This window comes from Juglans microcarpa x Juglans regia, unplaced genomic scaffold, assembly GCF_004785595.1.
Source record: "Juglans microcarpa x Juglans regia isolate MS1-56 unplaced genomic scaffold, Jm3101_v1.0 JmScfU0017, whole genome shotgun sequence".
Lineage (NCBI taxonomy): Eukaryota > Viridiplantae > Streptophyta > Magnoliopsida > Fagales > Juglandaceae > Juglans > Juglans microcarpa x Juglans regia.
The window spans coordinates 24,655-38,962 of record NW_024475761.1 but is presented as its reverse complement, the minus strand read 5'-3'; the positions used below and the strand labels follow the sequence as shown (position 1 = coordinate 38,962).

General features: G+C 49.0%; 46 non-coding genes across 46 annotated transcripts; all 46 read right to left on the bottom strand.

Annotated features, from left to right (window-relative positions):
- Positions 1–147: 147 nt before the first annotated feature.
- Positions 148–266, bottom strand: LOC121245356. The gene has a single exon (XR_005936693.1). It is a non-coding gene; the product is annotated as a 5S ribosomal RNA (ribosomal RNA).
- Positions 267–455: 189 nt separating this feature from the next.
- On the bottom strand, positions 456–574 carry LOC121245355. The gene has a single exon (XR_005936692.1). It is a non-coding gene; the product is annotated as a 5S ribosomal RNA (ribosomal RNA).
- A 189-nt stretch (positions 575–763) lies between these two features.
- LOC121245353 lies at positions 764–882 on the bottom strand. The gene has a single exon (XR_005936691.1). It is a non-coding gene; the product is annotated as a 5S ribosomal RNA (ribosomal RNA).
- Positions 883–1,071: 189 nt separating this feature from the next.
- LOC121245352 lies at positions 1,072–1,190 on the bottom strand. The gene has a single exon (XR_005936690.1). It is a non-coding gene; the product is annotated as a 5S ribosomal RNA (ribosomal RNA).
- Positions 1,191–1,379: 189 nt separating this feature from the next.
- LOC121245351 lies at positions 1,380–1,498 on the bottom strand. Its single transcript, XR_005936689.1, has one exon. It is a non-coding gene; the product is annotated as a 5S ribosomal RNA (ribosomal RNA).
- A 189-nt stretch (positions 1,499–1,687) lies between these two features.
- Positions 1,688–1,806, bottom strand: LOC121245350. The gene has a single exon (XR_005936688.1). It is a non-coding gene; the product is annotated as a 5S ribosomal RNA (ribosomal RNA).
- A 189-nt stretch (positions 1,807–1,995) lies between these two features.
- On the bottom strand, positions 1,996–2,114 carry LOC121245349. The gene has a single exon (XR_005936687.1). It is a non-coding gene; the product is annotated as a 5S ribosomal RNA (ribosomal RNA).
- A 188-nt stretch (positions 2,115–2,302) lies between these two features.
- Positions 2,303–2,421, bottom strand: LOC121245348. Its single transcript, XR_005936686.1, has one exon. It is a non-coding gene; the product is annotated as a 5S ribosomal RNA (ribosomal RNA).
- Positions 2,422–2,610: 189 nt separating this feature from the next.
- Positions 2,611–2,729, bottom strand: LOC121245347. The gene has a single exon (XR_005936685.1). It is a non-coding gene; the product is annotated as a 5S ribosomal RNA (ribosomal RNA).
- A 189-nt stretch (positions 2,730–2,918) lies between these two features.
- Positions 2,919–3,037, bottom strand: LOC121245346. The gene has a single exon (XR_005936684.1). It is a non-coding gene; the product is annotated as a 5S ribosomal RNA (ribosomal RNA).
- Positions 3,038–3,226: 189 nt separating this feature from the next.
- On the bottom strand, positions 3,227–3,345 carry LOC121245344. Its single transcript, XR_005936682.1, has one exon. It is a non-coding gene; the product is annotated as a 5S ribosomal RNA (ribosomal RNA).
- A 189-nt stretch (positions 3,346–3,534) lies between these two features.
- Positions 3,535–3,653, bottom strand: LOC121245343. Its single transcript, XR_005936681.1, has one exon. It is a non-coding gene; the product is annotated as a 5S ribosomal RNA (ribosomal RNA).
- Positions 3,654–3,842: 189 nt separating this feature from the next.
- On the bottom strand, positions 3,843–3,961 carry LOC121245342. Its single transcript, XR_005936680.1, has one exon. It is a non-coding gene; the product is annotated as a 5S ribosomal RNA (ribosomal RNA).
- Positions 3,962–4,150: 189 nt separating this feature from the next.
- LOC121245341 lies at positions 4,151–4,269 on the bottom strand. The gene has a single exon (XR_005936679.1). It is a non-coding gene; the product is annotated as a 5S ribosomal RNA (ribosomal RNA).
- Positions 4,270–4,458: 189 nt separating this feature from the next.
- LOC121245340 lies at positions 4,459–4,577 on the bottom strand. Its single transcript, XR_005936678.1, has one exon. It is a non-coding gene; the product is annotated as a 5S ribosomal RNA (ribosomal RNA).
- Positions 4,578–4,766: 189 nt separating this feature from the next.
- On the bottom strand, positions 4,767–4,885 carry LOC121245339. Its single transcript, XR_005936677.1, has one exon. It is a non-coding gene; the product is annotated as a 5S ribosomal RNA (ribosomal RNA).
- A 189-nt stretch (positions 4,886–5,074) lies between these two features.
- LOC121245337 lies at positions 5,075–5,193 on the bottom strand. Its single transcript, XR_005936676.1, has one exon. It is a non-coding gene; the product is annotated as a 5S ribosomal RNA (ribosomal RNA).
- A 189-nt stretch (positions 5,194–5,382) lies between these two features.
- Positions 5,383–5,501, bottom strand: LOC121245336. Its single transcript, XR_005936675.1, has one exon. It is a non-coding gene; the product is annotated as a 5S ribosomal RNA (ribosomal RNA).
- A 189-nt stretch (positions 5,502–5,690) lies between these two features.
- On the bottom strand, positions 5,691–5,809 carry LOC121245335. The gene has a single exon (XR_005936674.1). It is a non-coding gene; the product is annotated as a 5S ribosomal RNA (ribosomal RNA).
- A 189-nt stretch (positions 5,810–5,998) lies between these two features.
- Positions 5,999–6,117, bottom strand: LOC121245334. The gene has a single exon (XR_005936673.1). It is a non-coding gene; the product is annotated as a 5S ribosomal RNA (ribosomal RNA).
- A 189-nt stretch (positions 6,118–6,306) lies between these two features.
- On the bottom strand, positions 6,307–6,425 carry LOC121245332. The gene has a single exon (XR_005936671.1). It is a non-coding gene; the product is annotated as a 5S ribosomal RNA (ribosomal RNA).
- Positions 6,426–6,614: 189 nt separating this feature from the next.
- Positions 6,615–6,733, bottom strand: LOC121245331. The gene has a single exon (XR_005936670.1). It is a non-coding gene; the product is annotated as a 5S ribosomal RNA (ribosomal RNA).
- A 189-nt stretch (positions 6,734–6,922) lies between these two features.
- Positions 6,923–7,041, bottom strand: LOC121245330. The gene has a single exon (XR_005936669.1). It is a non-coding gene; the product is annotated as a 5S ribosomal RNA (ribosomal RNA).
- A 189-nt stretch (positions 7,042–7,230) lies between these two features.
- LOC121245329 lies at positions 7,231–7,349 on the bottom strand. The gene has a single exon (XR_005936668.1). It is a non-coding gene; the product is annotated as a 5S ribosomal RNA (ribosomal RNA).
- Positions 7,350–7,538: 189 nt separating this feature from the next.
- Positions 7,539–7,657, bottom strand: LOC121245328. Its single transcript, XR_005936667.1, has one exon. It is a non-coding gene; the product is annotated as a 5S ribosomal RNA (ribosomal RNA).
- A 189-nt stretch (positions 7,658–7,846) lies between these two features.
- LOC121245327 lies at positions 7,847–7,965 on the bottom strand. Its single transcript, XR_005936666.1, has one exon. It is a non-coding gene; the product is annotated as a 5S ribosomal RNA (ribosomal RNA).
- A 189-nt stretch (positions 7,966–8,154) lies between these two features.
- LOC121245326 lies at positions 8,155–8,273 on the bottom strand. Its single transcript, XR_005936665.1, has one exon. It is a non-coding gene; the product is annotated as a 5S ribosomal RNA (ribosomal RNA).
- A 189-nt stretch (positions 8,274–8,462) lies between these two features.
- Positions 8,463–8,581, bottom strand: LOC121245325. The gene has a single exon (XR_005936664.1). It is a non-coding gene; the product is annotated as a 5S ribosomal RNA (ribosomal RNA).
- Positions 8,582–8,770: 189 nt separating this feature from the next.
- Positions 8,771–8,889, bottom strand: LOC121245324. Its single transcript, XR_005936663.1, has one exon. It is a non-coding gene; the product is annotated as a 5S ribosomal RNA (ribosomal RNA).
- A 189-nt stretch (positions 8,890–9,078) lies between these two features.
- LOC121245323 lies at positions 9,079–9,197 on the bottom strand. The gene has a single exon (XR_005936662.1). It is a non-coding gene; the product is annotated as a 5S ribosomal RNA (ribosomal RNA).
- A 189-nt stretch (positions 9,198–9,386) lies between these two features.
- LOC121245320 lies at positions 9,387–9,505 on the bottom strand. Its single transcript, XR_005936660.1, has one exon. It is a non-coding gene; the product is annotated as a 5S ribosomal RNA (ribosomal RNA).
- Positions 9,506–9,693: 188 nt separating this feature from the next.
- LOC121245319 lies at positions 9,694–9,812 on the bottom strand. Its single transcript, XR_005936659.1, has one exon. It is a non-coding gene; the product is annotated as a 5S ribosomal RNA (ribosomal RNA).
- Positions 9,813–10,001: 189 nt separating this feature from the next.
- On the bottom strand, positions 10,002–10,120 carry LOC121245318. Its single transcript, XR_005936658.1, has one exon. It is a non-coding gene; the product is annotated as a 5S ribosomal RNA (ribosomal RNA).
- Positions 10,121–10,309: 189 nt separating this feature from the next.
- On the bottom strand, positions 10,310–10,428 carry LOC121245317. The gene has a single exon (XR_005936657.1). It is a non-coding gene; the product is annotated as a 5S ribosomal RNA (ribosomal RNA).
- A 189-nt stretch (positions 10,429–10,617) lies between these two features.
- Positions 10,618–10,736, bottom strand: LOC121245316. Its single transcript, XR_005936656.1, has one exon. It is a non-coding gene; the product is annotated as a 5S ribosomal RNA (ribosomal RNA).
- Positions 10,737–10,925: 189 nt separating this feature from the next.
- On the bottom strand, positions 10,926–11,044 carry LOC121245315. The gene has a single exon (XR_005936655.1). It is a non-coding gene; the product is annotated as a 5S ribosomal RNA (ribosomal RNA).
- Positions 11,045–11,233: 189 nt separating this feature from the next.
- On the bottom strand, positions 11,234–11,352 carry LOC121245314. Its single transcript, XR_005936654.1, has one exon. It is a non-coding gene; the product is annotated as a 5S ribosomal RNA (ribosomal RNA).
- Positions 11,353–11,541: 189 nt separating this feature from the next.
- LOC121245313 lies at positions 11,542–11,660 on the bottom strand. The gene has a single exon (XR_005936653.1). It is a non-coding gene; the product is annotated as a 5S ribosomal RNA (ribosomal RNA).
- Positions 11,661–11,849: 189 nt separating this feature from the next.
- LOC121245312 lies at positions 11,850–11,968 on the bottom strand. The gene has a single exon (XR_005936652.1). It is a non-coding gene; the product is annotated as a 5S ribosomal RNA (ribosomal RNA).
- A 189-nt stretch (positions 11,969–12,157) lies between these two features.
- On the bottom strand, positions 12,158–12,276 carry LOC121245311. Its single transcript, XR_005936651.1, has one exon. It is a non-coding gene; the product is annotated as a 5S ribosomal RNA (ribosomal RNA).
- Positions 12,277–12,465: 189 nt separating this feature from the next.
- Positions 12,466–12,584, bottom strand: LOC121245309. Its single transcript, XR_005936649.1, has one exon. It is a non-coding gene; the product is annotated as a 5S ribosomal RNA (ribosomal RNA).
- A 189-nt stretch (positions 12,585–12,773) lies between these two features.
- Positions 12,774–12,892, bottom strand: LOC121245308. Its single transcript, XR_005936648.1, has one exon. It is a non-coding gene; the product is annotated as a 5S ribosomal RNA (ribosomal RNA).
- Positions 12,893–13,081: 189 nt separating this feature from the next.
- Positions 13,082–13,200, bottom strand: LOC121245307. Its single transcript, XR_005936647.1, has one exon. It is a non-coding gene; the product is annotated as a 5S ribosomal RNA (ribosomal RNA).
- Positions 13,201–13,389: 189 nt separating this feature from the next.
- LOC121245305 lies at positions 13,390–13,508 on the bottom strand. Its single transcript, XR_005936646.1, has one exon. It is a non-coding gene; the product is annotated as a 5S ribosomal RNA (ribosomal RNA).
- A 189-nt stretch (positions 13,509–13,697) lies between these two features.
- On the bottom strand, positions 13,698–13,816 carry LOC121245304. The gene has a single exon (XR_005936645.1). It is a non-coding gene; the product is annotated as a 5S ribosomal RNA (ribosomal RNA).
- Positions 13,817–14,005: 189 nt separating this feature from the next.
- LOC121245403 lies at positions 14,006–14,123 on the bottom strand. The gene has a single exon (XR_005936738.1). It is a non-coding gene; the product is annotated as a 5S ribosomal RNA (ribosomal RNA).
- Between the last annotated feature and the right edge of the window lie 185 nt (positions 14,124–14,308).

The following is a 14,308-nucleotide window of genomic DNA, read 5'->3' as shown; positions in this document are numbered from 1 at the left end:
TACTAGCGTCCTTCCGATCCCAATCCAAACGGAGATCTGATCCAAACCCATGGCTACGCGATGGGCAGGGCGAGATTTTCCCAAAAATCCACTCCCGAGTGGTCCTTCTTGTCAATTTATCTCGCAAGGCGGAAAAAACAAAAACGAGGGGTGCAACACGAGGACTTCCCAGGAGGTCACCCATCCTAGTACTACTCTCGCCCAAGCACGCTTAACTGCGGAGTTCTGATGGGATCCGGTGCATTAGTGCTGGTATGATCGCACCCATCAAACTAATTACTTAAAATTCATATAATCCTTGAGCGACATACTAGCGTCCTTCCGATCCCAATCCAAACGGAGATCTGATCCAAACCCATGGCTACGCGATGGGCAGGGCGAGATTTTCCCAAAAATCCACTCCCGAGTGGTCCTTCTTGTCAATTTATCTCGCAAGGCGGAAAAAACAAAAACGAGGGGTGCAACACGAGGACTTCCCAGGAGGTCACCCATCCTAGTACTACTCTCGCCCAAGCACGCTTAACTGCGGAGTTCTGATGGGATCCGGTGCATTAGTGCTGGTATGATCGCACCCATCAAACTAATTACTTAAAATTCATATAATCCTTGAGCGACATACTAGCGTCCTTCCGATCCCAATCCAAACGGAGATCTGATCCAAACCCATGGCTACGCGATGGGCAGGGCGAGATTTTCCCAAAAATCCACTCCCGAGTGGTCCTTCTTGTCAATTTATCTCGCAAGGCGGAAAAAACAAAAACGAGGGGTGCAACACGAGGACTTCCCAGGAGGTCACCCATCCTAGTACTACTCTCGCCCAAGCACGCTTAACTGCGGAGTTCTGATGGGATCCGGTGCATTAGTGCTGGTATGATCGCACCCATCAAACTAATTACTTAAAATTCATATAATCCTTGAGCGACATACTAGCGTCCTTCCGATCCCAATCCAAACGGAGATCTGATCCAAACCCATGGCTACGCGATGGGCAGGGCGAGATTTTCCCAAAAATCCACTCCCGAGTGGTCCTTCTTGTCAATTTATCTCGCAAGGCGGAAAAAACAAAAACGAGGGGTGCAACACGAGGACTTCCCAGGAGGTCACCCATCCTAGTACTACTCTCGCCCAAGCACGCTTAACTGCGGAGTTCTGATGGGATCCGGTGCATTAGTGCTGGTATGATCGCACCCATCAAACTAATTACTTAAAATTCATATAATCCTTGAGCGACATACTAGCGTCCTTCCGATCCCAATCCAAACGGAGATCTGATCCAAACCCATGGCTACGCGATGGGCAGGGCGAGATTTTCCCAAAAATCCACTCCCGAGTGGTCCTTCTTGTCAATTTATCTCGCAAGGCGGAAAAAACAAAAACGAGGGGTGCAACACGAGGACTTCCCAGGAGGTCACCCATCCTAGTACTACTCTCGCCCAAGCACGCTTAACTGCGGAGTTCTGATGGGATCCGGTGCATTAGTGCTGGTATGATCGCACCCATCAAACTAATTACTTAAAATTCATATAATCCTTGAGCGACATACTAGCGTCCTTCCGATCCCAATCCAAACGGAGATCTGATCCAAACCCATGGCTACGCGATGGGCAGGGCGAGATTTTCCCAAAAATCCACTCCCGAGTGGTCCTTCTTGTCAATTTATCTCGCAAGGCGGAAAAAACAAAAACGAGGGGTGCAACACGAGGACTTCCCAGGAGGTCACCCATCCTAGTACTACTCTCGCCCAAGCACGCTTAACTGCGGAGTTCTGATGGGATCCGGTGCATTAGTGCTGGTATGATCGCACCCATCAAACTAATTACTTAAAATTCATATAATCCTTGAGCGACATACTAGCGTCCTTCCGATCCCAATCCAAACGGAGATCTGATCCAAACCCATGGCTACGCGATGGGCAGGGCGAGATTTTCCCAAAAATCCACTCCCGAGTGGTCCTTCTTGTCAATTTATCTCGCAAGGCGGAAAAAACAAAAACGAGGGGTGCAACACGAGGACTTCCCAGGAGGTCACCCATCCTAGTACTACTCTCGCCCAAGCACGCTTAACTGCGGAGTTCTGATGGGATCCGGTGCATTAGTGCTGGTATGATCGCACCCATCAAACTAATTACTTAAAATTCATATAATCCTTGACGACATACTAGCGTCCTTCCGATCCCAATCCAAACGGAGATCTGATCCAAACCCATGGCTACGCGATGGGCAGGGCGAGATTTTCCCAAAAATCCACTCCCGAGTGGTCCTTCTTGTCAATTTATCTCGCAAGGCGGAAAAAACAAAAACGAGGGGTGCAACACGAGGACTTCCCAGGAGGTCACCCATCCTAGTACTACTCTCGCCCAAGCACGCTTAACTGCGGAGTTCTGATGGGATCCGGTGCATTAGTGCTGGTATGATCGCACCCATCAAACTAATTACTTAAAATTCATATAATCCTTGAGCGACATACTAGCGTCCTTCCGATCCCAATCCAAACGGAGATCTGATCCAAACCCATGGCTACGCGATGGGCAGGGCGAGATTTTCCCAAAAATCCACTCCCGAGTGGTCCTTCTTGTCAATTTATCTCGCAAGGCGGAAAAAACAAAAACGAGGGGTGCAACACGAGGACTTCCCAGGAGGTCACCCATCCTAGTACTACTCTCGCCCAAGCACGCTTAACTGCGGAGTTCTGATGGGATCCGGTGCATTAGTGCTGGTATGATCGCACCCATCAAACTAATTACTTAAAATTCATATAATCCTTGAGCGACATACTAGCGTCCTTCCGATCCCAATCCAAACGGAGATCTGATCCAAACCCATGGCTACGCGATGGGCAGGGCGAGATTTTCCCAAAAATCCACTCCCGAGTGGTCCTTCTTGTCAATTTATCTCGCAAGGCGGAAAAAACAAAAACGAGGGGTGCAACACGAGGACTTCCCAGGAGGTCACCCATCCTAGTACTACTCTCGCCCAAGCACGCTTAACTGCGGAGTTCTGATGGGATCCGGTGCATTAGTGCTGGTATGATCGCACCCATCAAACTAATTACTTAAAATTCATATAATCCTTGAGCGACATACTAGCGTCCTTCCGATCCCAATCCAAACGGAGATCTGATCCAAACCCATGGCTACGCGATGGGCAGGGCGAGATTTTCCCAAAAATCCACTCCCGAGTGGTCCTTCTTGTCAATTTATCTCGCAAGGCGGAAAAAACAAAAACGAGGGGTGCAACACGAGGACTTCCCAGGAGGTCACCCATCCTAGTACTACTCTCGCCCAAGCACGCTTAACTGCGGAGTTCTGATGGGATCCGGTGCATTAGTGCTGGTATGATCGCACCCATCAAACTAATTACTTAAAATTCATATAATCCTTGAGCGACATACTAGCGTCCTTCCGATCCCAATCCAAACGGAGATCTGATCCAAACCCATGGCTACGCGATGGGCAGGGCGAGATTTTCCCAAAAATCCACTCCCGAGTGGTCCTTCTTGTCAATTTATCTCGCAAGGCGGAAAAAACAAAAACGAGGGGTGCAACACGAGGACTTCCCAGGAGGTCACCCATCCTAGTACTACTCTCGCCCAAGCACGCTTAACTGCGGAGTTCTGATGGGATCCGGTGCATTAGTGCTGGTATGATCGCACCCATCAAACTAATTACTTAAAATTCATATAATCCTTGAGCGACATACTAGCGTCCTTCCGATCCCAATCCAAACGGAGATCTGATCCAAACCCATGGCTACGCGATGGGCAGGGCGAGATTTTCCCAAAAATCCACTCCCGAGTGGTCCTTCTTGTCAATTTATCTCGCAAGGCGGAAAAAACAAAAACGAGGGGTGCAACACGAGGACTTCCCAGGAGGTCACCCATCCTAGTACTACTCTCGCCCAAGCACGCTTAACTGCGGAGTTCTGATGGGATCCGGTGCATTAGTGCTGGTATGATCGCACCCATCAAACTAATTACTTAAAATTCATATAATCCTTGAGCGACATACTAGCGTCCTTCCGATCCCAATCCAAACGGAGATCTGATCCAAACCCATGGCTACGCGATGGGCAGGGCGAGATTTTCCCAAAAATCCACTCCCGAGTGGTCCTTCTTGTCAATTTATCTCGCAAGGCGGAAAAAACAAAAACGAGGGGTGCAACACGAGGACTTCCCAGGAGGTCACCCATCCTAGTACTACTCTCGCCCAAGCACGCTTAACTGCGGAGTTCTGATGGGATCCGGTGCATTAGTGCTGGTATGATCGCACCCATCAAACTAATTACTTAAAATTCATATAATCCTTGAGCGACATACTAGCGTCCTTCCGATCCCAATCCAAACGGAGATCTGATCCAAACCCATGGCTACGCGATGGGCAGGGCGAGATTTTCCCAAAAATCCACTCCCGAGTGGTCCTTCTTGTCAATTTATCTCGCAAGGCGGAAAAAACAAAAACGAGGGGTGCAACACGAGGACTTCCCAGGAGGTCACCCATCCTAGTACTACTCTCGCCCAAGCACGCTTAACTGCGGAGTTCTGATGGGATCCGGTGCATTAGTGCTGGTATGATCGCACCCATCAAACTAATTACTTAAAATTCATATAATCCTTGAGCGACATACTAGCGTCCTTCCGATCCCAATCCAAACGGAGATCTGATCCAAACCCATGGCTACGCGATGGGCAGGGCGAGATTTTCCCAAAAATCCACTCCCGAGTGGTCCTTCTTGTCAATTTATCTCGCAAGGCGGAAAAAACAAAAACGAGGGGTGCAACACGAGGACTTCCCAGGAGGTCACCCATCCTAGTACTACTCTCGCCCAAGCACGCTTAACTGCGGAGTTCTGATGGGATCCGGTGCATTAGTGCTGGTATGATCGCACCCATCAAACTAATTACTTAAAATTCATATAATCCTTGAGCGACATACTAGCGTCCTTCCGATCCCAATCCAAACGGAGATCTGATCCAAACCCATGGCTACGCGATGGGCAGGGCGAGATTTTCCCAAAAATCCACTCCCGAGTGGTCCTTCTTGTCAATTTATCTCGCAAGGCGGAAAAAACAAAAACGAGGGGTGCAACACGAGGACTTCCCAGGAGGTCACCCATCCTAGTACTACTCTCGCCCAAGCACGCTTAACTGCGGAGTTCTGATGGGATCCGGTGCATTAGTGCTGGTATGATCGCACCCATCAAACTAATTACTTAAAATTCATATAATCCTTGAGCGACATACTAGCGTCCTTCCGATCCCAATCCAAACGGAGATCTGATCCAAACCCATGGCTACGCGATGGGCAGGGCGAGATTTTCCCAAAAATCCACTCCCGAGTGGTCCTTCTTGTCAATTTATCTCGCAAGGCGGAAAAAACAAAAACGAGGGGTGCAACACGAGGACTTCCCAGGAGGTCACCCATCCTAGTACTACTCTCGCCCAAGCACGCTTAACTGCGGAGTTCTGATGGGATCCGGTGCATTAGTGCTGGTATGATCGCACCCATCAAACTAATTACTTAAAATTCATATAATCCTTGAGCGACATACTAGCGTCCTTCCGATCCCAATCCAAACGGAGATCTGATCCAAACCCATGGCTACGCGATGGGCAGGGCGAGATTTTCCCAAAAATCCACTCCCGAGTGGTCCTTCTTGTCAATTTATCTCGCAAGGCGGAAAAAACAAAAACGAGGGGTGCAACACGAGGACTTCCCAGGAGGTCACCCATCCTAGTACTACTCTCGCCCAAGCACGCTTAACTGCGGAGTTCTGATGGGATCCGGTGCATTAGTGCTGGTATGATCGCACCCATCAAACTAATTACTTAAAATTCATATAATCCTTGAGCGACATACTAGCGTCCTTCCGATCCCAATCCAAACGGAGATCTGATCCAAACCCATGGCTACGCGATGGGCAGGGCGAGATTTTCCCAAAAATCCACTCCCGAGTGGTCCTTCTTGTCAATTTATCTCGCAAGGCGGAAAAAACAAAAACGAGGGGTGCAACACGAGGACTTCCCAGGAGGTCACCCATCCTAGTACTACTCTCGCCCAAGCACGCTTAACTGCGGAGTTCTGATGGGATCCGGTGCATTAGTGCTGGTATGATCGCACCCATCAAACTAATTACTTAAAATTCATATAATCCTTGAGCGACATACTAGCGTCCTTCCGATCCCAATCCAAACGGAGATCTGATCCAAACCCATGGCTACGCGATGGGCAGGGCGAGATTTTCCCAAAAATCCACTCCCGAGTGGTCCTTCTTGTCAATTTATCTCGCAAGGCGGAAAAAACAAAAACGAGGGGTGCAACACGAGGACTTCCCAGGAGGTCACCCATCCTAGTACTACTCTCGCCCAAGCACGCTTAACTGCGGAGTTCTGATGGGATCCGGTGCATTAGTGCTGGTATGATCGCACCCATCAAACTAATTACTTAAAATTCATATAATCCTTGAGCGACATACTAGCGTCCTTCCGATCCCAATCCAAACGGAGATCTGATCCAAACCCATGGCTACGCGATGGGCAGGGCGAGATTTTCCCAAAAATCCACTCCCGAGTGGTCCTTCTTGTCAATTTATCTCGCAAGGCGGAAAAAACAAAAACGAGGGGTGCAACACGAGGACTTCCCAGGAGGTCACCCATCCTAGTACTACTCTCGCCCAAGCACGCTTAACTGCGGAGTTCTGATGGGATCCGGTGCATTAGTGCTGGTATGATCGCACCCATCAAACTAATTACTTAAAATTCATATAATCCTTGAGCGACATACTAGCGTCCTTCCGATCCCAATCCAAACGGAGATCTGATCCAAACCCATGGCTACGCGATGGGCAGGGCGAGATTTTCCCAAAAATCCACTCCCGAGTGGTCCTTCTTGTCAATTTATCTCGCAAGGCGGAAAAAACAAAAACGAGGGGTGCAACACGAGGACTTCCCAGGAGGTCACCCATCCTAGTACTACTCTCGCCCAAGCACGCTTAACTGCGGAGTTCTGATGGGATCCGGTGCATTAGTGCTGGTATGATCGCACCCATCAAACTAATTACTTAAAATTCATATAATCCTTGAGCGACATACTAGCGTCCTTCCGATCCCAATCCAAACGGAGATCTGATCCAAACCCATGGCTACGCGATGGGCAGGGCGAGATTTTCCCAAAAATCCACTCCCGAGTGGTCCTTCTTGTCAATTTATCTCGCAAGGCGGAAAAAACAAAAACGAGGGGTGCAACACGAGGACTTCCCAGGAGGTCACCCATCCTAGTACTACTCTCGCCCAAGCACGCTTAACTGCGGAGTTCTGATGGGATCCGGTGCATTAGTGCTGGTATGATCGCACCCATCAAACTAATTACTTAAAATTCATATAATCCTTGAGCGACATACTAGCGTCCTTCCGATCCCAATCCAAACGGAGATCTGATCCAAACCCATGGCTACGCGATGGGCAGGGCGAGATTTTCCCAAAAATCCACTCCCGAGTGGTCCTTCTTGTCAATTTATCTCGCAAGGCGGAAAAAACAAAAACGAGGGGTGCAACACGAGGACTTCCCAGGAGGTCACCCATCCTAGTACTACTCTCGCCCAAGCACGCTTAACTGCGGAGTTCTGATGGGATCCGGTGCATTAGTGCTGGTATGATCGCACCCATCAAACTAATTACTTAAAATTCATATAATCCTTGAGCGACATACTAGCGTCCTTCCGATCCCAATCCAAACGGAGATCTGATCCAAACCCATGGCTACGCGATGGGCAGGGCGAGATTTTCCCAAAAATCCACTCCCGAGTGGTCCTTCTTGTCAATTTATCTCGCAAGGCGGAAAAAACAAAAACGAGGGGTGCAACACGAGGACTTCCCAGGAGGTCACCCATCCTAGTACTACTCTCGCCCAAGCACGCTTAACTGCGGAGTTCTGATGGGATCCGGTGCATTAGTGCTGGTATGATCGCACCCATCAAACTAATTACTTAAAATTCATATAATCCTTGAGCGACATACTAGCGTCCTTCCGATCCCAATCCAAACGGAGATCTGATCCAAACCCATGGCTACGCGATGGGCAGGGCGAGATTTTCCCAAAAATCCACTCCCGAGTGGTCCTTCTTGTCAATTTATCTCGCAAGGCGGAAAAAACAAAAACGAGGGGTGCAACACGAGGACTTCCCAGGAGGTCACCCATCCTAGTACTACTCTCGCCCAAGCACGCTTAACTGCGGAGTTCTGATGGGATCCGGTGCATTAGTGCTGGTATGATCGCACCCATCAAACTAATTACTTAAAATTCATATAATCCTTGAGCGACATACTAGCGTCCTTCCGATCCCAATCCAAACGGAGATCTGATCCAAACCCATGGCTACGCGATGGGCAGGGCGAGATTTTCCCAAAAATCCACTCCCGAGTGGTCCTTCTTGTCAATTTATCTCGCAAGGCGGAAAAAACAAAAACGAGGGGTGCAACACGAGGACTTCCCAGGAGGTCACCCATCCTAGTACTACTCTCGCCCAAGCACGCTTAACTGCGGAGTTCTGATGGGATCCGGTGCATTAGTGCTGGTATGATCGCACCCATCAAACTAATTACTTAAAATTCATATAATCCTTGAGCGACATACTAGCGTCCTTCCGATCCCAATCCAAACGGAGATCTGATCCAAACCCATGGCTACGCGATGGGCAGGGCGAGATTTTCCCAAAAATCCACTCCCGAGTGGTCCTTCTTGTCAATTTATCTCGCAAGGCGGAAAAAACAAAAACGAGGGGTGCAACACGAGGACTTCCCAGGAGGTCACCCATCCTAGTACTACTCTCGCCCAAGCACGCTTAACTGCGGAGTTCTGATGGGATCCGGTGCATTAGTGCTGGTATGATCGCACCCATCAAACTAATTACTTAAAATTCATATAATCCTTGAGCGACATACTAGCGTCCTTCCGATCCCAATCCAAACGGAGATCTGATCCAAACCCATGGCTACGCGATGGGCAGGGCGAGATTTTCCCAAAAATCCACTCCCGAGTGGTCCTTCTTGTCAATTTATCTCGCAAGGCGGAAAAAACAAAAACGAGGGGTGCAACACGAGGACTTCCCAGGAGGTCACCCATCCTAGTACTACTCTCGCCCAAGCACGCTTAACTGCGGAGTTCTGATGGGATCCGGTGCATTAGTGCTGGTATGATCGCACCCATCAAACTAATTACTTAAAATTCATATAATCCTTGAGCGACATACTAGCGTCCTTCCGATCCCAATCCAAACGGAGATCTGATCCAAACCCATGGCTACGCGATGGGCAGGGCGAGATTTTCCCAAAAATCCACTCCCGAGTGGTCCTTCTTGTCAATTTATCTCGCAAGGCGGAAAAAACAAAAACGAGGGGTGCAACACGAGGACTTCCCAGGAGGTCACCCATCCTAGTACTACTCTCGCCCAAGCACGCTTAACTGCGGAGTTCTGATGGGATCCGGTGCATTAGTGCTGGTATGATCGCACCCATCAAACTAATTACTTAAAATTCATATAATCCTTGACGACATACTAGCGTCCTTCCGATCCCAATCCAAACGGAGATCTGATCCAAACCCATGGCTACGCGATGGGCAGGGCGAGATTTTCCCAAAAATCCACTCCCGAGTGGTCCTTCTTGTCAATTTATCTCGCAAGGCGGAAAAAACAAAAACGAGGGGTGCAACACGAGGACTTCCCAGGAGGTCACCCATCCTAGTACTACTCTCGCCCAAGCACGCTTAACTGCGGAGTTCTGATGGGATCCGGTGCATTAGTGCTGGTATGATCGCACCCATCAAACTAATTACTTAAAATTCATATAATCCTTGAGCGACATACTAGCGTCCTTCCGATCCCAATCCAAACGGAGATCTGATCCAAACCCATGGCTACGCGATGGGCAGGGCGAGATTTTCCCAAAAATCCACTCCCGAGTGGTCCTTCTTGTCAATTTATCTCGCAAGGCGGAAAAAACAAAAACGAGGGGTGCAACACGAGGACTTCCCAGGAGGTCACCCATCCTAGTACTACTCTCGCCCAAGCACGCTTAACTGCGGAGTTCTGATGGGATCCGGTGCATTAGTGCTGGTATGATCGCACCCATCAAACTAATTACTTAAAATTCATATAATCCTTGAGCGACATACTAGCGTCCTTCCGATCCCAATCCAAACGGAGATCTGATCCAAACCCATGGCTACGCGATGGGCAGGGCGAGATTTTCCCAAAAATCCACTCCCGAGTGGTCCTTCTTGTCAATTTATCTCGCAAGGCGGAAAAAACAAAAACGAGGGGTGCAACACGAGGACTTCCCAGGAGGTCACCCATCCTAGTACTACTCTCGCCCAAGCACGCTTAACTGCGGAGTTCTGATGGGATCCGGTGCATTAGTGCTGGTATGATCGCACCCATCAAACTAATTACTTAAAATTCATATAATCCTTGAGCGACATACTAGCGTCCTTCCGATCCCAATCCAAACGGAGATCTGATCCAAACCCATGGCTACGCGATGGGCAGGGCGAGATTTTCCCAAAAATCCACTCCCGAGTGGTCCTTCTTGTCAATTTATCTCGCAAGGCGGAAAAAACAAAAACGAGGGGTGCAACACGAGGACTTCCCAGGAGGTCACCCATCCTAGTACTACTCTCGCCCAAGCACGCTTAACTGCGGAGTTCTGATGGGATCCGGTGCATTAGTGCTGGTATGATCGCACCCATCAAACTAATTACTTAAAATTCATATAATCCTTGAGCGACATACTAGCGTCCTTCCGATCCCAATCCAAACGGAGATCTGATCCAAACCCATGGCTACGCGATGGGCAGGGCGAGATTTTCCCAAAAATCCACTCCCGAGTGGTCCTTCTTGTCAATTTATCTCGCAAGGCGGAAAAAACAAAAACGAGGGGTGCAACACGAGGACTTCCCAGGAGGTCACCCATCCTAGTACTACTCTCGCCCAAGCACGCTTAACTGCGGAGTTCTGATGGGATCCGGTGCATTAGTGCTGGTATGATCGCACCCATCAAACTAATTACTTAAAATTCATATAATCCTTGAGCGACATACTAGCGTCCTTCCGATCCCAATCCAAACGGAGATCTGATCCAAACCCATGGCTACGCGATGGGCAGGGCGAGATTTTCCCAAAAATCCACTCCCGAGTGGTCCTTCTTGTCAATTTATCTCGCAAGGCGGAAAAAACAAAAACGAGGGGTGCAACACGAGGACTTCCCAGGAGGTCACCCATCCTAGTACTACTCTCGCCCAAGCACGCTTAACTGCGGAGTTCTGATGGGATCCGGTGCATTAGTGCTGGTATGATCGCACCCATCAAACTAATTACTTAAAATTCATATAATCCTTGAGCGACATACTAGCGTCCTTCCGATCCCAATCCAAACGGAGATCTGATCCAAACCCATGGCTACGCGATGGGCAGGGCGAGATTTTCCCAAAAATCCACTCCCGAGTGGTCCTTCTTGTCAATTTATCTCGCAAGGCGGAAAAAACAAAAACGAGGGGTGCAACACGAGGACTTCCCAGGAGGTCACCCATCCTAGTACTACTCTCGCCCAAGCACGCTTAACTGCGGAGTTCTGATGGGATCCGGTGCATTAGTGCTGGTATGATCGCACCCATCAAACTAATTACTTAAAATTCATATAATCCTTGAGCGACATACTAGCGTCCTTCCGATCCCAATCCAAACGGAGATCTGATCCAAACCCATGGCTACGCGATGGGCAGGGCGAGATTTTCCCAAAAATCCACTCCCGAGTGGTCCTTCTTGTCAATTTATCTCGCAAGGCGGAAAAAACAAAAACGAGGGGTGCAACACGAGGACTTCCCAGGAGGTCACCCATCCTAGTACTACTCTCGCCCAAGCACGCTTAACTGCGGAGTTCTGATGGGATCCGGTGCATTAGTGCTGGTATGATCGCACCCATCAAACTAATTACTTAAAATTCATATAATCCTTGAGCGACATACTAGCGTCCTTCCGATCCCAATCCAAACGGAGATCTGATCCAAACCCATGGCTACGCGATGGGCAGGGCGAGATTTTCCCAAAAATCCACTCCCGAGTGGTCCTTCTTGTCAATTTATCTCGCAAGGCGGAAAAAACAAAAACGAGGGGTGCAACACGAGGACTTCCCAGGAGGTCACCCATCCTAGTACTACTCTCGCCCAAGCACGCTTAACTGCGGAGTTCTGATGGGATCCGGTGCATTAGTGCTGGTATGATCGCACCCATCAAACTAATTACTTAAAATTCATATAATCCTTGAGCGACATACTAGCGTCCTTCCGATCCCAATCCAAACGGAGATCTGATCCAAACCCATGGCTACGCGATGGGCAGGGCGAGATTTTCCCAAAAATCCACTCCCGAGTGGTCCTTCTTGTCAATTTATCTCGCAAGGCGGAAAAAACAAAAACGAGGGGTGCAACACGAGGACTTCCCAGGAGGTCACCCATCCTAGTACTACTCTCGCCCAAGCACGCTTAACTGCGGAGTTCTGATGGGATCCGGTGCATTAGTGCTGGTATGATCGCACCCATCAAACTAATTACTTAAAATTCATATAATCCTTGAGCGACATACTAGCGTCCTTCCGATCCCAATCCAAACGGAGATCTGATCCAAACCCATGGCTACGCGATGGGCAGGGCGAGATTTTCCCAAAAATCCACTCCCGAGTGGTCCTTCTTGTCAATTTATCTCGCAAGGCGGAAAAAACAAAAACGAGGGGTGCAACACGAGGACTTCCCAGGAGGTCACCCATCCTAGTACTACTCTCGCCCAAGCACGCTTAACTGCGGAGTTCTGATGGGATCCGGTGCATTAGTGCTGGTATGATCGCACCCATCAAACTAATTACTTAAAATTCATATAATCCTTGAGCGACATACTAGCGTCCTTCCGATCCCAATCCAAACGGAGATCTGATCCAAACCCATGGCTACGCGATGGGCAGGGCGAGATTTTCCCAAAAATCCACTCCCGAGTGGTCCTTCTTGTCAATTTATCTCGCAAGGCGGAAAAAACAAAAACGAGGGGTGCAACACGAGGACTTCCCAGGAGGTCACCCATCCTAGTACTACTCTCGCCCAAGCACGCTTAACTGCGGAGTTCTGATGGGATCCGGTGCATTAGTGCTGGTATGATCGCACCCATCAAACTAATTACTTAAAATTCATATAATCCTTGAGCGACATACTAGCGTCCTTCCGATCCCAATCCAAACGGAGATCTGATCCAAACCCATGGCTACGCGATGGGCAGGGCGAGATTTTCCCAAAAATCCACTCCCGAGTGGTCCTTCTTGTCAATTTATCTCGCAAGGCGGAAAAAACAAAAACGAGGGGTGCAACACGAGGACTTCCCAGGAGGTCACCCATCCTAGTACTACTCTCGCCCAAGCACGCTTAACTGCGGAGTTCTGATGGGATCCGGTGCATTAGTGCTGGTATGATCGCACCCATCAAACTAATTACTTAAAATTCATATAATCCTTGAGCGACATACTAGCGTCCTTCCGATCCCAATCCAAACGGAGATCTGATCCAAACCCATGGCTACGCGATGGGCAGGGCGAGATTTTCCCAAAAATCCACTCCCGAGTGGTCCTTCTTGTCAATTTATCTCGCAAGGCGGAAAAAACAAAAACGAGGGGTGCAACACGAGGACTTCCCAGGAGGTCACCCATCCTAGTACTACTCTCGCCCAAGCACGCTTAACTGCGGAGTTCTGATGGGATCCGGTGCATTAGTGCTGGTATGATCGCACCCATCAAACTAATTACTTAAAATTCATATAATCCTTGAGCGACATACTAGCGTCCTTCCGATCCCAATCCAAACGGAGATCTGATCCAAACCCATGGCTACGCGATGGGCAGGGCGAGATTTTCCCAAAAATCCACTCCCGAGTGGTCCTTCTTGTCAATTTATCTCGCAAGGCGGAAAAAACAAAAACGAGGGGTGCAACACGAGGACTTCCAGGAGGTCACCCATCCTAGTACTACTCTCGCCCAAGCACGCTTAACTGCGGAGTTCTGATGGGATCCGGTGCATTAGTGCTGGTATGATCGCACCCATCAAACTAATTACTTAAAATTCATATAATCCTTGACGACATACTAGCGTCCTTCCGATCCCAATCCAAACGGAGATCTGATCCAAACCCATGGCTACGCGATGGGCAGGGCGAGATTTTCCCAAAAATCCACTCCCGAGTGGTCCTTCTTGTCAATTTATCTCGCAAGGCGGAAAAAACAAAAA